The sequence below is a fragment of the Aethalodelphis obliquidens genome, unplaced genomic scaffold (assembly GCF_003676395.1).
Source record: "Aethalodelphis obliquidens isolate GAN/ISIS:26980383/991018 unplaced genomic scaffold, ASM367639v1 scaffold14, whole genome shotgun sequence".
Classification (NCBI taxonomy): Eukaryota; Metazoa; Chordata; class Mammalia; order Artiodactyla; family Delphinidae; genus Aethalodelphis; species Aethalodelphis obliquidens.
The window spans coordinates 10222871-10241122 of record NW_020837958.1 but is presented as its reverse complement, the minus strand read 5'-3'; positions in this window follow the sequence as shown (position 1 = coordinate 10241122).

Below are 18252 nucleotides of genomic sequence, written 5' to 3'. Positions count from 1 at the left end.
ACGTCTCCAGAAGGAAAAAAGGAGCTCTGAGCGTAGGAAGTACATTCTGTTGTCACTGGGATCTCATTCAGTGTGTGTCTATCTAGTCTATTCAACTTTCCTGCTCCCATTCTTTTCCTTGTTTTTATTCACTCCGTTTTCCATGATTTATCCCCCATACATGCCAATTTATCTGATCCTCAATTCTTTCCTAACCATTCTCAGCAATAGTGCTTGAAGAACACTGACAAGAATAAGAAATTAGTGATGCCCATACTTCATTTGAAACATGTCTACCTTCTCTGCGTTTTTAATTTAACCATAGAACTGTACTTTTTATTTTACCGATAGAATTTCGGGAATTCTAGCCACTCATGCTAACCTACTTTCTTTCTTTCTTTATTGTTTTTGTCCATATCTTATTCACAGAATGGAAACACAACAGCTGCAAGTCATGTAGTTCTGGTGGCATTTTTCTCCCTTACATATCTGAGTTGCTACAATTATATATGCATATCAGTCTCTCACTTTCATACATTAAACATATGTATCAAACACTTGGGAACAAGAGGTGTTTACGTAATATGTGGATGTATTATTCCAAATGGCTAGTATTTTGACAATCACACCTCTCTAGTAAGCACTGTCATTGGGAACAAATAACTATTTGGATGACACATGTGCATATTAGTCAGATGAAGGTGTGATTGCTGTTTCGCTTGCCAAGAGAAAAAAAACAGATTTAAAGATAAAACTGTAGCTATCTCACAGGATCCAAAAGAAAGAAACAACTTTAAAAAATATCAAAAGGAGCAGGGAAAGAGCTAATATAATTAGTTAATATAGTTTAAATACATACTCTGTGTAATGGATTGTGTAAGATGCTGCAAATATTTCTCATTTCTTTCTCAAACATGCTGAGAGACACTTATCAGTAATTCTCACTGACATTGTCCCTCCGCTTAATAGAGGCAGATAGAGGCAGATGAAGTCAAGTCACTTGCCCAAGGACACATACTGCATCACTGACGTGAATTCACTTCCATCTGACTCAGAGTCCTGGCCCACTTTACCACCTCACATTTCCTCTCTAGGAGAGGCCACAGGTAATCTTGGACCTGCCTCCATCTCAGTCAGCTAGTCTACACACCCTAGTCTACTTATTTGAGGAAGCTTTGAAACAAATCATTCATTGTTAAAGAGCCAGATAGAACAGTATTAATTTACATTCTTAGTTTCTTTCTATATGGGTATCTGTCTGTTACCAGCCACATCTTCTACCTATTTCTATTTCCCTTAAGATCAAGGCCAGGTAGAGCTAATATTTGGAGTCACATGAAAAACACATATTTAATTATTTGTTTTTTGTTGAAGTACAGCTGATTTATAATATATTAGTTTCAGGTGTACAACATAGTGATTCAATATTTTTATAGATTACACTGCATTTAAAGTTATTAGAAAATAATGGCTATACTTCCCTGTGCTGTACAATATATCCTTGTTGCTTATTTATTTTACACATAGTAGTTTGTATCTCCTAATCCCCTATCCCTATCTTGCCCTTTCCCTCCTCCCTCTCCCCACTAGTAACCACTAGTTTGTTCTCTGTATCTGTGAGACTATTTCTGTTTTGTTATATACATTTGTTTGAAAAGAAACACATTTAAATCAGGTGTCTATCTCTTACAAACTATATGATCTTGGGCCATTTACTAAACGTCTGTGAATGTGTTTTGTTTATATTTACAGAATGATCGGATGATGACACCTATCTAATATAAGCGTTCTTCAGAAGATAAGCTGTAATAACATGTAGACATTCCATGTTCAATCCCTACACTCAGTTGGCATATGATTTATTTTATCTTCTTTCTTATCCCTCTAAGTTCAATTATTATATCTTTGTGCCAGTATGAATCCCAAAGTGATAGCTTAAATAAATATATAGGACTAGGGGATGTTGATGGAGTTCTTTGATGGCAGAATTAAAGCAATTAGTAACTGGAGCTATATCAGCCAAAAAAGTATGGGCTGTTTTTCAGGACATTCCATTAAAACCAAAGTGCTGAGTTTAACTGTCAGACTGAAATTCTCAGCATTAACACCAACAATATTTATTACCACTATTCCTAAATTCAAAGTAGTAAGCCTGCAGTGGGTAGTTTCCATGTGTAAAACGGGTTGTTGTGTATTTGTGTGTACAGTTATTTTAAGACAGTATATATTGATGCTTTTCAGGTTTACCTGCTATTCCTGAGAGCCCGCATAATTATGTGATGGCACTGTTCATAACTCAACCGATGATGCAGTCATTTTAATAGCGACATGCTTCAGTACAAATAAATACAATTCAGAGAAAATCTTTCATGAATATTCCCCAAGGAACTGAAAAAATGTTATGTGAAGCAAGGTATTGCTATGGGAGGTTTATATTGTCCGTACTGTGCTTTGGCAAAGCTTTGGGATACAGTCAATAAACAGGTTGGCTGTAAATTTGTTTCACTGGTTAATTAAATCCAAGAGTTCGCAAGAAAGGCTGTCATATTATGTTGAATTTCATTTCTTAAAACACATTGATCTTATGGAATTTGTTTACAAGTTCTGAGAGGGTAGTTGAAAGCCCTGACAAAACTTCCATGATCTCTTTTTAATCCAAGGCTGGTACTCTGTTCTAATTTCAATTTTCAAGTTTGAAAGGAGTATATTTTTTTACTGTTTTTGTTGTTTTGTTTTGTTTTGCAAAGCAGAATAAACTAAAACATCCCCTCTATATCTCTTAGCATAAAATCATAAAGAAAAAAAGTTTTTTCAAAAATTCTTTAGAAACGCAAATATGGCATTAGCGTTTGGGGAACACTGCTTATGAACAGGAGATTATGCTAGGAACTCTGTAGATAATCACTGGATTCTGCTAGAGCCCTCCAATATGGAGATAATCCACCCCCCCATGCCACTGCCCTATTATGCACTTAATGAAACTAAAGATAAGAGAGAACAACTGACTTGATTCACATTGGCAATTGGCATTGGTGGTGTTAAAATTTGAACTCAGATTCCTTTGAGACTGAAGAAAGATTTCTTTTTTCCTATTCCACTGCTACATACCCTAAAGGTGCCTTACTTTTAAAATGGAATCATATTGCCCTTAGGGGAAAAGATATAATTGATAAAACAGAATGTAAAACATTGACGAGCCAAATCCATGCACCTATAGAAACCTCCTTCATCAGACATCAGTTTACCAAACTCTACCAAACTCTATTACAAAATGATTTGCAAGAATTATAAATTTAAAAAACAAGAGTATCTTTCTAAGTTACATATTTATCAAAGGGCGGAACCATTTAGATGATATACAATAACATTGATAATACTTTTCTGTCATATATAAATGTAAGGTATATGTTTGGGAAAACCACCCACTGAAATGCGGTGGTTTTACGCTGTCTTGTGAGCTATTTGGATTTATTTCATCTAAAAAATAGTATTTTGTCTCAATCATATTCTTCAGCCACATGTTAAGTAAGTACATTTCAAAGTAGGTCCATACACACCATTTGTATGGAAGAAATAGAAAAATGTAAACATGAAAACAGAACAGTGTGTATACCATATGGGTAGTGTTGTAAAAGCTGAAAACAAATGGTTCTGGTCTCTATACCATACAAGTTTGTTATTATTTCAAGCCTTAGAAATTTCAGTTCAGTCCTAGTGCTTAATCTTTCACATGTCTGACAAAGCTGTACCAGATATACGTGAAAGGAGCAGAACCGTCTTATCTTTGCTTTCTTAATACACATCAGGCAAATGGATATTGCTAAATGTCATTTCTACAGCAAATATACACCCTTTACTCTAGAGTAAAATTGGTATCATAGAATTCTAAGGACTTGGTTGGTAGGGCTGTGTGTGTGTGTGTGTGTGTGTGTGTGTGTGTGTGTGTGTGTTGTGGGTGAGGCATATAGTTTGTCTTAGAAACAAACTATTTGTTTGTTATTTACAATGTATATTATTACATAATACAATGTGTATTATTTACAATGTAAATATTCTAACAACTATTTTGAGTGTATGTTGTATGTTTCTGGTCATTTCCTAACAGATACAAACTGCAAATGGGTGATAAAAGCAGATGAGCTAGGAAATCCAAGACTTCTAGAAGGGAAATTCTTCCTTGGAAATTTTACGTTAATTATGAGTTTGCAAAAAGATATCCAATATTATTTTATAACAAGGAAAAAAGCACTGACTTAAATTTTAAAAGAGGAAAATCCCCAAAGATACAAGCTAGATCTGGGAAGATAAAGAGAAATAAAAGGGAAATCACTGGGATTGATGTGTTCTGGGATCTGATAAGAAATGTGAAATATATACCTTAGAAAATATAATGATGGTTTAAGAAAATGTTGAATAAATAGTTTCCAAAAAATTCTTCTATGATGCTTTTTAAGCTTGGGGATACAAGAAAGATAAAGACATATTTAGCCAATGTTCTAAAAACATCTACAGTGGTTTAGTCTTTTAAGGACAGTATTATTGGATGAAAACTATCAAAATTACTCTTTTGTAATGTCAAAGTGGGCAATTTAGTAATGTGGGCAAGAATAATTGTCCTTTATATTTGCATTTAATAATTACTGAATGAATCGAATCAAGAGCTGCAGAAATCACAGAGGAGCTACAGACCAAGGAAAGAGCTATTTATAAATGGATCTGTCATCCCCATCTTAGATCACTGTGACTAAATGGTTTAAAAAAGTTGTTTGTCCAGACAGTTAGTCAGATTACTCAGTTAGCTTCATGATCCTTAGCATCTGTATTTTTATATTTTTTCCCAGTAGATTGACATGACTTGGACACATTTTCAACTTTCAAAATAAGATATTTTACTTGCCACAGAAAAATAAAGAATTCAGCCAAATCAAGAAGCAGACCTGCATTTCACCAATCCACGAGGTTGCTTTTCACTAGAAAATAAGTTAAATCTGGGAAAGGTTGTTTTTGCATAGCTTTTTTAAAAAGAATCACCTTTATTCATTCATAGTTTTTAGTTTGGGCAATTCTGATTTTACCTCCTGATATACTTCCATAAATATTTTCATTAAATACTTTCAAATAATAAATCACCATATAACGTGAATGAAAAAGGAAGCTGGATCAAGTATAACTGTGATTTTAATGAAAAACAATCTTGCTTATAAATGGATAAAGGTGCTAATGCTAACATGACATTCTGTGAGCAGTTAAATAAAGCAGATGCTCAAGATTCTGAAACGCCCTCGAGAGCCAACTTCTTGATTACAAGCACTCGTAATGCCAACCTCATTACGCTCATGAGTACAGCTAAGGGAGAGAACTAGAGCTTAGTATACATGCTGATTTCCCAAACCTTCTGATAACCTAAGACCCATGGTAGGAGGACATTAAAAAATAAATGAACCTCCTCCAAGCATTTACCAGGAGTAACAGTTCAATGAAATGACTGGTCCTTTGTGAAATCTCTTGATTATGCCTTGGTCCTATTCACAATACTATGTTAGATACAGTGCTGAGTCAGGTTTTGAGGATTTACAATATGACAACCACCTAGTATTTGGACTTGACTGGGCAAGGCATTTTAGATGTGTGGCTAAGAACAATAAACTTTAATTTCTAGTAAAGGAAAGGTGCATAAATTATGTCAAAGATAAAGAGCACAAAGGTACAGCACAGGAATAACAAAGAAAATGTCTTTCTTGTTCAGAAGCCACAAAAATCAAGACTAGGTGAAGAAGCAGAATGTGTGGCAGAGCAGGACAGGTGACGCACAATTGAGCCCTTTTTAAGGAAATAAAAAAGATTAACTACTGGGAAAGTAACAGGAAATGGATTGTTGAAAACCTAACTAAGATTATATGTTTTTCATTAGGCCATATTGAGACACTGCAGTTTTTGAGCAGGACATGACAAAATCATAGATTTTGTTTCTCTACGTTAGATGAATCTATTAGTAAAGTGAATTGGGAGCAACAACACTTTGTCTTTTATTACAGTTTTTCTATGTGCTTTACACTGTGCTAAGCATTTTATCAACATTAACAATTTGAATCCTCTCACTTTATATTAGTAATATTCTACTCCAATAAATCCTATCTAGTTGTAGGACAAACTCATCCATGATAGCTTAAATTGTAAAAAAGGAGAATTTATTGTAGTGGGGCAAAGGAAGCTCCTAAGAGTCCAGTACTAGATCTTTTGGCTTCAGAAACTGGAGAGTCGGGATCTAAATCTACTTGCCCATCTTACAAGGGCTGCGTATTCTACTCATGTCCATTTCTCTCACTGATCTCTTCTACTTTTTCATCATGTACAAGTTCATATTTTTATGTTATAAATACTTATGTAGCACTTGTTATCAATCCCTTTTAACCTTCATAATGAAACTATGAGGGAGAGACTATTATCTTAATTTTATAAATGTAAATGAGGTTCAGAGAGGTTAAGTAGTTTGCCCACGGTTGCCCAGCTAGAATGGGAGATGCTGTGATTTAGACCCAGACAGTGTAGCTTCATATTCCTGGTCTTAATAACTGACCTGTACAACTGCTTTGGCCAAGCATGTTCATTAGGCTGAAACCTACATCAAGATTTAGAGGTTATCCCTGATAGACTTTATTCTCAGCTTTCCAGCTCAAATATCTGAAAGAGGAGGATATTTGAGAGGTTACAGGAGCACTAGCTGTTTGAGCTGGAAGTGGGACACAAGTAGACGTAATGGGTGGGGGCAGAGTTTGTAATTTATAATATTCTTTACTCAGTTTTTGTAAACACCAAACTGCTATCTTCCTTACTAACTCAGCCCAGGGTCTGCTCATAGTTAAAATATCTTAAGATTCTAGTTAATGGTGGATATCAAAATAAAGAGCATAAATAAATAGCATGAATATTGTTGGTGGTAGAAACTTTTGTAAGATCATGTTTATTCATTATTGGTAAAAGCTGACAGTCTGAAATAACCAGGAAAAATAGGTAAAATAAGAGATGTTTACAAAGTTTGCAAACTGCAGAGAAGGGAGGGGTGGAAATAGATACATAGATTAAGGGGTGGGGGGGGGGAGAGGGGAGGGAAAGGGAGGGAAGGAGAGGCGATCAAGAGAGAGGAAGCAGCACAGGTAAAAAAAAAATCAGTGTTCAATGTGTGATACTGGCCAGTATGCCATAAAGCTTAGGTCAATGGGCTTTGAGAACAGGTTGCCTGTGTATGAATTTATCCTTTGCTATTTGACCTTGGAAAGTTGTTTATTCTCTATATGTCTCTGTATGCCAATTCATATGTAAATTGAGATCAATAAAATACTACTTCAGAGGGTTGTTGAGAGAGCCACTCTGGAGAATCTGCATAAAAAAAAAATGTATTCCTTTAAGTTGTCACAATGAAAATTGAGATATTTAAAGATCTATGAAATTCTGAAGGAAAAAGGCTATCCATTTAAGCTTTTTAAAAAGTTTTGCCTGTTGTGGTAAGTTAGATTGGTAAGGGAAACTGCAAAGAGATACTGTTGGGCTGTGAAACTGAATTATATAACCCCATAAAATATAGGCTCATTTACTATTTATATAATTTCCTATAATAGGTTAAAAATGGATTTAGTACAAAAAAATAAAAGAGGACAATATCCATATAATCAAATATTTAACTCACCTCAATTTTTCTTTGACAGAGGAAATGTCTTTTGTTATGCACTTCCTCAATTATGAACTAACACAATAAGACAACTGTCTGTTGTTTAAAAGTAATTTTTCAATTAATTCTACACAAAGAATGTGTTCCCAAATTAGTGATGTAAGTTGACTCCAATTTTTCTTTTATAATGCATTCCAATTATAATTTATGGTAAAATGATTGGAAGGAACCCCAAGTACTGGAGTTACTGTTTCCACGGTTACAGGCTACAACATGGGATATTCTCTCTTTGAATTCATGCTTTCACATCTCATTTCCGTTTTCAATCTTCCTCCTTTTTAAAGGCTCTGTGTGCTTTGTTCAGATTAGGCTGCAAAATGGAGATGACGGAAAAGAAATATTTCATTTCCAAGATACACACAGAAGATAGTTGAAAGTGGTTTGCAATCGCTGTTGAGTCCACACCAGGTTTTGAGGATGGTTGAAATTGGGCTTGATACATAATCAATCCAGAGAAAGACAATTAACTCTAGGATTGCTGACTTAACCATCCATTATCAGTAAATTCCTCTGTATTAGCTATCAATTGCTGCATAGCAAAGTACCCTAAATCTACTGGCTTAAAACAACCCATATTTATTATCTCCAAGTTTCTGTGAGTCAGAAATTTGGGCACTGCTTATCTGGATCTTCTGTTTTATAGTGTATTACAAGGCTGTAATCAATGTGCCACAAAGCATCTGTGGTCCCATCTGAAAGCTCCATTGGAGAAGCACAGGCTTCCAAGCACACTCAGGTAGCAGTTGGCATGATTGAGTTCCTCAATGGCTGCTGGACAGAGAGTCTCAGTTTCTGATGGCAGCTGGCTGGAGACCTCCTTCAGTTTCTTGCCATGGACCTCTCCCTAATGATGTCTTGCTTTATCAAGGTGTACAAGTGAAAACTGCAATGAAGGGAGTCTACCATCAAGAAAGACATTATAATCTTTTGTAACCTAATCATGTGACATCTCATCACCTATGTTGTACTCTATCGGTTACAAACAAGTCACTGGGTTTAGTCCACCCTCAAATGGAGGGATTCCACAAGGGGTGTTACTACCACAGGAAGGGATCATTGGAGGCTACCTTAGACATCTGCCAACCACAACCTCCATCCTACTACTACACTGTCATTATTGTCTTCCATGAATTAAAAAAAAAAAAAACAACTAGCCACTTACCACTAGTTCATTTCCTCCAACCTCTGTCCCCTCAAAAGCCGAATTTGAGAAGGAAATATATACCATTAAAATGTCTATCTATACATTTAGAACTCAGAGATAGTGATTTAACAAGTCTTATTCTAGTTCTGTATCTGAGCAGTCTGTCCTATTGATGCCCTCAGCCATATTTAACTTTGTCCTATTTTTCTCCTGCATTGCTCAGATGGAAGCTTATCTATGTGAAAGAGAGATTCTTTGCTTTTGAGTCGTAATACATACAGCTCGCTGCCTAGGTAGCTAAGGAGGAACTGACTTCTTCTGGAACAGAGCACTTTGAAAACACAGCATTCAGCAGCAGGAAACGCAATGTTTCTCAGTGAGATCCAGAGTCTACATTTGCCAAATGGCCCTCAAGTTTGATTAGAAATGCAGATCTCCCCTTCTAGACGAGTAAGCTCTGACCAGACTTGTGAAGTAAGACAAATCTGGGTTAGATTTCTGGGTCAGCCACTTTTTAGCATAGTGACCATGGGTGAGTATTCTAGTTTCAAAAGTTTCCAATTTCCTAACACGTAAATAAAATATTACCTTCCTTTGTAATAAGATTTTGTATTAGATGCCATAACTTATATAACACACTTAGCACATTATGTAATGATGTAGTTGCCATCATCACCCTCCTGACTTGATTGTGCCATGTATATGATTTGTCCCCTTTAGTTGCTAATTTTTTTTTTTTTTTTTGGTTTCCATATCATCTTGGTGGTAATGATTATTCAAAGACCCATCTCAGACTGACTTGTTTGTTTCTTTTCCCAATAGCTCAGGATCAACATATGGTTAATTATTATATTTGGCACACCTGCTTAGTATTTATTCCATATAATTTTTTGAGCATTTACTATGTACTAAGTGCTGTCCTGCCTTCTTAGATAGACAGATAAGTAAGATATAACTCCTGCACTGACCACCACCTGCAGATATCAGCAGGCAACTGTCTCTGGGGTCAATACTGGCTGTAGAAAGAAAGCATGTGAGAAGCTCTTTGAACTACTCACAAATTCAGGATTAGGTTGACTCTCTTTCTACTCCAAGTTTATGTAATAGTTTTTGGTCAAAGTTTTTACTTGCATGTAACAATGTTTTCCATAAGCCATTTTTATTACCCTCAAAGTATTAAGACAAGTACAAAATAACCTCATAATTAGGATAATGTATTGTTAAAAAAGGAGAAAACACTACAGTATGGAGAGATTTACAAATGACTAAAATGTTCAAGCTGTGACAGAATTAATGCACAATTTGAAATGGGGTTGCGTTTTTTTGCTTTTAGAAATGCAAATTTCCTTAACAAAAAAAAGGACAAATAAAATACAATGCACTACATACGTGTAACCATGAAAAGATTAAAGAAAAACAGTCATATCACTTACACTATTAGCATAACAGACTCTACTGCTATATTTAACACCTTTGCCAACACAAGCCTACTCCCTTTCCTGGCTTTAAGGAACAGTTTCCTCTAAGAAATACTACTGCAGCATAACGCTTAGACAATTTCTTTTATTTTTAAAGTTACAACCTATAGAAGCAAAATAAACCTTGTATTTTCTATGCCTATATCTGGGCTGTGATAACATCCCCAACACTCAGACTCCTAGTTTTGTAAATTCCTTCCCCACACCACAAATTTGCCTTGATTGCTATCATTTAACTGACCTCATTGAAACCCCAAATCCTTCTGAAGCTCTTAATACTTCTTGCATGTTCTTCTGACTCTCTTACTGAAGAAGATAATTCAGTCAGGTTGCAAAATAGATCCAGAACTTTGCTTATGAAATCCTAATACTCTCTTCCTATTTCTGGCTAAATTCGGGATGAATCAACTCCCACAGGTCTTACCAAGAAGAATGTTCATGTATCACCAATAAATATGGTTAACAATTATATTTGATGATACCATTCCCCAGGATAAGTACTAGTTCCTAGATATATAATACAGATATCAAGCTGACTATGAAGAGTTCTGATGCAATATATAGGGACTTTTATGGTGACAAGTTGTAGGGCGGTCAGTTTGTACTAAAAAGGTATAGTGGTATAACAGAATTTAATCTATTAAACTATTGAAAAAAGAAAAAAATGCTTTTCATGAAGATGCAGCCAGACAATTACAAGTGACAAAATTGAGAGGTTCCTCTTTGTGAGACCTTTGTGTGGAAAAGAATACTTCTTTTATCTACTGCAACCTGAGCCAGGACTGTGTCTGTACTCAGGCTAATGCTATGCCATGTTTGTTGAAATAATCATGTTATTTACTATCCATTTCAATATAGGGAGAGGGCAACACTTTGTATATAATATGCATACCTCTACTACTAAATTATATTTTGTCATTTTCTGTAGCTGCTTCCTACAGTAAGGTAACTGAATCATTTAGGTCTGCACTCTTCACATATTTACCTCTGCCTGGCACATATTATTGGTTAAATCAGTATTGTTTTTGAAGAGGGGAAAGAAGGAAGACGAAGTAGTTTTCAGAGTAAGAAGTGAGGAGGGTGAAATCTAGATGTTCCATGCTCACTTTTGCCTTAGATACTCTTCCTTTCCTACCTTTTCTTTTTCCTTGTCTTTTTTCTTCTTCCTTGATTTCACTGATCGGGTATAGTCTGGTTCTGCATACCATCTAAAATATCAGAGTCACATAAGAAACTACAGCCTTCTTCCTCCATTCTAAAGACTTTCACAGTCTAACAATCTTTAACTCATACAGACTCAGTAATATGAGATTGTTTTGCTGAGCTTTTTCTCATTTCTTAGTAGCATACTGAACAATGCCATTGAGCAGTCCCTTGGATTTACTCCTAAGCACCTCTTGCTCTTCAGTCATGGATGGCTTAGTATTTTAAACGGTGCCATGTAGATATGTCAGAGAAGGCAACAGAGGCAAACAGAATGGAACATACTAATGATAAGGAAAAATAAAATCTGTCAGCCTGGGATTCAAGACTCTGGGGTTCTTGTCCTTTTTCTTGTATTCCTGTATTCCTTGAACATGCCACTTCACTCACTGGATGCCCACATCACTAAGGGACATGGCTCTTTAAGCTATATGAACCATCCCAGCTCTCACACTCTACAACCTTAACAAGGTTTCAATGCAGTTTTTAAGTAGGGAGAAGAAGAGAGGGGCGACACAGGAAAGATCATGCCCAAGGGTTCAAGAATTCCAAGAGTATTGCTATTTAGGGTTCCAATTCCTTTGGAGAATTATTTGTGCACTTGTCCATGTGTTCTGTGAGTACCTACAGATTTTCTTGAAAGGATTTGTGATTTTTTCATCTCTAGCTCCAATGGTTTCCAGTCACTCTAGGAGAACTAATAAATGTGGTATCTGTGCTCAACATATAAAGGCAGTCTATATATAGTTGACATGAAGAATTATTACTACCTTCCATAATGTCAGAATATATGTGTCCACTGTCTCAGAACCCAATAAAAGTTACCTCCCTCCCTCCCCATGGTAGCTGTAATTTTGAGCTCTCATCCACTAGGTCTTGTCAACTTTGGCTAGCACATATATACCTTTTCTCCCAGGCGTTTTTATCACCGTTGTGCTGGCTACTCCAGGAAAGCTGAAAATAGTGAGATACAATCCAGCCTGGTGGTGAAGCTTAAGGACTCTAAAGCAGGTATTTGTACCCTGGCCTCACTACTTACTAGCTGTGTGAACTTGGACAAATTATCTAGCTCTTTAGTGCTTCAGTTTCTCTGTTTATAAAAGGAGAATGATAATAACACTTACTTCATGGAGTTGTTTGGAAAATTAAATTAAAGATGAAAGTCACTCACATAAGTTTATGGGCCTGAGTAAGTGCTCATATATCCTCTGAAATCCTTGGTTCAACATGAAAAATTTAGAATTTTTGCACAACTGAAAGGAAAGACGTCCTCTCTACCTTTGGGATTGCATCTTGTCACATGGGCTTTAAGGCATACCTTATAGTTTTAGAGAAAAAATTTTTACTTAAAAGTTTATATTTTACCCTGAAAGTCTATCAAATATTCACTCTGAATAGGGCTTAAGCTCAGTAGTTAACCGTCTTGGATTCATCACCCTGACTACATCAAGTGCTGGAATAAAAAAGTAGTTAAAAATCACCATCTCTTCAGTCAGATGGCCTTGGTTTAAATCCTGGCTCTATCATATAGTGTGACATTAAGCAAATATTTTAACACCTTTTAATTTCAGTTTCCTCATTTGTGTAATGGCACAAATATTAGTACCTAATTCATAAAGCTGAAATGGGATCTAAATCAATATATCTAAAATTTATAGATTGATGCCACAAACAGTATAAGCTCTCAATGCATATTATCTATCATCCTATTTAAAGCATTTCCCTTATAATTATAGTAAGACTCATTTCCTATAGTTTCCATCATTTCCAGTAATATGAATTTACATTAAAAATATAGTCTTTGGGGCTTCCCTGATGGCACAGTGGTTGAGAGTCCGCCTGCCAATGCAGGGGACAAGGGTTCGTGCCCCGGTCCGGGAAGACCCCACATGCCGCAGAGCGGCTAGGCCCGTGAGCCATGGCCGCTGGGCCTGCGCGTCCGGAGCCTGTGCTCCGCAACGAGAGAGGCCACAACAGTGAGAGGCCCGCGTACCGCAAAAAAAAAAAAAAAAAAAAATATATATATATATATATATAGAGAGAGAGAGAGAGAGAGAGAGAGTCTTTGTTTTAAAAAGCAGCCCTAACACTTTTTGAATGCAACATTTTTTAAAAAAAATTTACCCTTCTTTAGTCTAAGTTCCTTTAGCTTTCCCACACATAATGTGAAGTTGAGCCAATCGCATCTTCCTGGTTATTGTTCTCTGAGACACAGTCCAGATTGTTAATGTTCCTCACAAAAGTGTGACCCAGAACTTCCTGAATACAGATATCCTGTTGCAAAAGAGAATAGGACTTTTATTACATCTCTCTTTTGGGATACTATGCTTCTATTGGGTTGGCCAAAAAGTTCGTTTGGGTTTTTCCGTAAGATCTGAACGAACTTTTTGGCCAACCCAATATTTCAAATTTCACCAACTGACCTTATAGCCAGTTGCTTAGCACTGTTTTTCACTTTGAGCAGAAGTCTTTCTTACCTTTTCTGTCTTAACACGTTTCCTCTTCTAAACTCAAAAAGCTAATTTTTTACATTACATCTAGAATTGTGGTTTACTTTCTCATCTCAATTTTGTTACCTTAAAAAAAAAATAAAGCCCTGTTACCTAATCTTGTAAGTCCCCTCCTGCTCTGAAATTCCTTGATCTAGTATCTTTATCAATTCATGTTATTTGGCCTGGCCCTCATTTCCAGCAGGTGGAGATATAGAACACTAATTCTGTCTTGCAATTTCACACACTGATTCTCCTCTTAAGTCCTATGCTATAAGGAATTTAATAAATAAGCCATCTTTACCTTCGAGCAAGACAATGATTAGGAGAAAATATTAGTGATACAAAGGACAGAATTCCAAAGCAGCCTAATTAAATTGTCTGGTCATTAACTATCACTGCCCAACATCTAATAACCTTAAAGTACTTACTACTTGTCCTACTATAGTAAAGATGCCTACTCATGTTTTGTGTAATAAAACTCATTGCTGTTGTTTTTTATTTCCTGATTCAATGTTTAGATGAAACTCTAGTGAGGTTATTTCCTTAATTGTGTGTGTAACTTCATTTTTTTCTTCAATCAGATTTTCAGAACTAATTGTAAGCATTTCTTGCATTTATAAGGAAAATGTGCCTCACAAATGTAGAGTCAAACAGAAAGCGTGCAAGATTTGATTCAGACACAGTGTTAATCAATTTCAGCTGGTTTTTAGCTAGTTTTTGAAATTATTCTTGAAGTGACAAGAAAAAGACCTTGTCACAAACAAAGGCAAAATAACACGATGTATATAGAGGGGAAAAGGTGGTGTTCTAATTCTGTGTCCTTGCCTGTACTGGGAAAAGGTATTGAAAGAAATACGTGATAAACAGAAGGTGTCATCTGCCTTTATACCAAGTATGTTGCTGGTTGCCTGCATGGCACAATCAGAATCAAGACTTCTCAGATGTCCCGCCACTTTGTCAGGACTGAGGACAGGTCACAGTGGCTCCCGTGGAACTATCACTCGACCTTACCTTCCTCTCTTGCACATATTGGTCTGCATTTTCTGTTGATTCTTTATGTCTGTAAATAAACCAATCTAATTTAAAAGGTGGAGGAAGTCCTATGTCTCGTAGGGGTATTTATTGTCAGGTGGCCTGACCTTCTCGTGCCAAGGGAACTTACTTTTGCTCACATTATTCTTTCTTTTTCTTCCTTTTTGGAAATATACAACAAAGCACTGAATACTTTTTGAATTTTGAAGTAGCTCTGAAATGATAATCACATTCCTATTTATTTATTTAAGGGGTATTAGGGTCAGGAGGGGTGGGAGAAAGATGGGGGTTGGGGGAAAGGACAATATCTCTTGGGCTTTTACTATGGAGTAGACTGTGTACTTGGTGTATTATATACGTTATCTCACATAATTGAAAGAGCTACCCTGCATCCTGGTAAGAAGTTCATGGCTTGATGTTATTAATTAATAACTACAAGGAGGTGAAATTTGGGCCTAAAGTTTTCAGGCCCTATAATCCATACATTTTTACTTCTTTTATATTACATTCCTACTTTATGGTAATTCAAGCCTATACAATGTATTTAATTTTGAGGCAAATCATTATTGATTATTATTTGTTACTTCCTAAAAAAAGAATAACACCTTATGTCTAATATTTTTTTCCAACCAATTTACCACCAGCTGCTGGGATACTTGACATCCTTGAAAAAAGATCCTAATTCTTTTAATGTCACAGTCTAAACGTGTAGATGTAAATACATGCAGCCTTTGTTTGTTATCCTCTTGCACACAGGAAGGGCATTGACCTGTGGTTGTCATTACTGTTGCTCACAAAAGATATCTGGCTTTCTATGTTCCAAACACATAATGAATTCAAAACTTTTTGAGGGTTAGGTTGTTCTTTGGCCCAGTGAAATATGAGATTAAGTGGCATGTGTTATTTCCTGGTTAAACTTTAAAAAAACAGTGCCAATTCACTCCATCCCCTTTCCACTCTTGTGTGACTGTTGCGGTTGAGATGAAGCATTTTTCAACCTGGGTTTCTGAGTAACTCCAATGAAGAGAATGCGCTTTTTAGTTTGGCCAGGTCAGAATTTGCTGTGATAATAAAACACCTCCAGACTCTCCATGGCTTAACCCAATAAAGAGTTACTTCTCACTCATGCAAAATATTCATGGGCTACTGCTTCATGTTGTAATCATCTTTACATTGGCACCTGGAAGTGAGGGAGCAGTTACCACCTGTTGCATTGCTTGTAACTATGGAAGAAGGAAAAGAGAGCAAAGTGCTGACTGGCTCCTAAATTTTCTGTTCACTTTGCTTTGGTCAAAGCAATTTATATGGCGATGACTGAGTTCCAGGGGGTGGAGAAATGCAATTTTGCCATCTGCCTGGACAAACAGCACCAGATATCTGTGACCAGTACTAATGACAATCACAGCCTCTAGCCCACGTCCCTGTACTAGAAACATAACATAAGCAAGAAATACAGTTGACCCTTGAACAGCATGGTTTGAACTGCATGAGTTCACTTACAAGTGGATTTTTTTTCAATAGTGAATACCATGGTACTAAACGACCCACTGTTGGTTGAACTGCAGATAGGGCGGAACCCTGTAATAAAGGGCAGACTATAAATTATACCAGATTTTTGCCTGCATGAAGGGCTGGGTCCCCTAACTCCCAAGCTGTTGAAGGATCAACTGTAACCTTACATAGAGTTAACCCAGGGGGATGCCCAAATATTCATTAAACGAGAACTGGTTAAGAAATCATGGTTCATGCATGGTAGCAGTTACCAACCCTAGGTACACATTAGAATCACTAAAAATGTTTTTTAAAAGACCAGTGTTTGGGGTTCACCACCCACCAGTATCATCAGAAATTTAAAGGTAGTCAGGATAAGGTCTAGGCTTTGATATTATTGCAAACATTCCCAAAGTATTCTGATACGCAGCCAGAGTTGAGAACCACTGATATACACAACTATTAACCATATGATACAGAATTACAGGTAATGATTTATAATCATGTCCATTATCTATAAAAAACTATTTCAAGTTTAAAACAAGTTCCAAAATGCTTTGATATATGCTTTATGTATCCATATTTGCTTAAACATACAGAAAAGTTTAGAATGCTACACTATAAAATGTTCCACGTGTTCACCTCAGAGGAGTGGGCAGGACTTTCCATGGCTTATTAAGAGGTGAGGAAAAGGATTTAAGTTCCACTTAGTTTTCACGTTCTTTTCGTTAGGTTTTTGATTATTACTTCCTGTGTTCTGCAATAATAATCTTGTTGTGGTTAAGAAAAATCTAACGCTAAACTTTGAATTTAAAGGACAAAATATTATTTAATACCCTAAAAATAGAAATGCATGCCGTATCTCTAAATAGGGAAATGTAATGCTGAAAATATGTTGGTTTTCACCAAAGTCACTACCAAATGTACAGACTAAAATTCCCAGATTTCTTGTGGGTGGTTTAGGGAGAATTTAATTATTTTAAATTATATCTGGAAGAATTATCACTTTTAAATAAATACATTTATTTAAATATTATCATATTTAAAATAAATTTGGGAAACAGGGATGAGTTTTAACCCTAAATTAAGAAAACATTATACATTTAGGATACTGCAAAGACTTTGGTACAGCTGCAGGAACAGAAAGATCATCCAAAAGAACATAAGAGGAATGTTTATGGCAGACCCCAAAATATATAAGAATCTAGAATGTAGTAAAGGTGGTATTTCAAAGTGTGGAAAAAGAATAGTTTATTCAATAAACACTACTGAGAAAACTTGCTATGTTTCTTACTCTACATAGTAAAACAAAAATTCATCATTATTCAAAATTTAAATGTGAAGTATAACCTATAAAAAGTAAACTATGAATATGAAGTATAACCTATAAAAATAAAGTATAAATAAACATAAATAATTATATCATCCTGGAAAAGAAAGGGCTTTTCTAAAAACAGAATCACAGAAAGAAGCTATAAGTGGACTATTTACAAACCCATAAATAAAAATCTAAAATATCGGTGTCATCATATATCACAAATAATAAGAATAGATGATCAGCACTCTGGGGAATTTAACACATTTTAGACAAACTATTAATAATCATTAGTATAAAAATCCCAGACACATTTATTAGAGAAAGTGTAACAACAAAAAGGTAAACAGCTGAATAGATATTTGACAAAAGAAAAGAAATACAAGTTAATT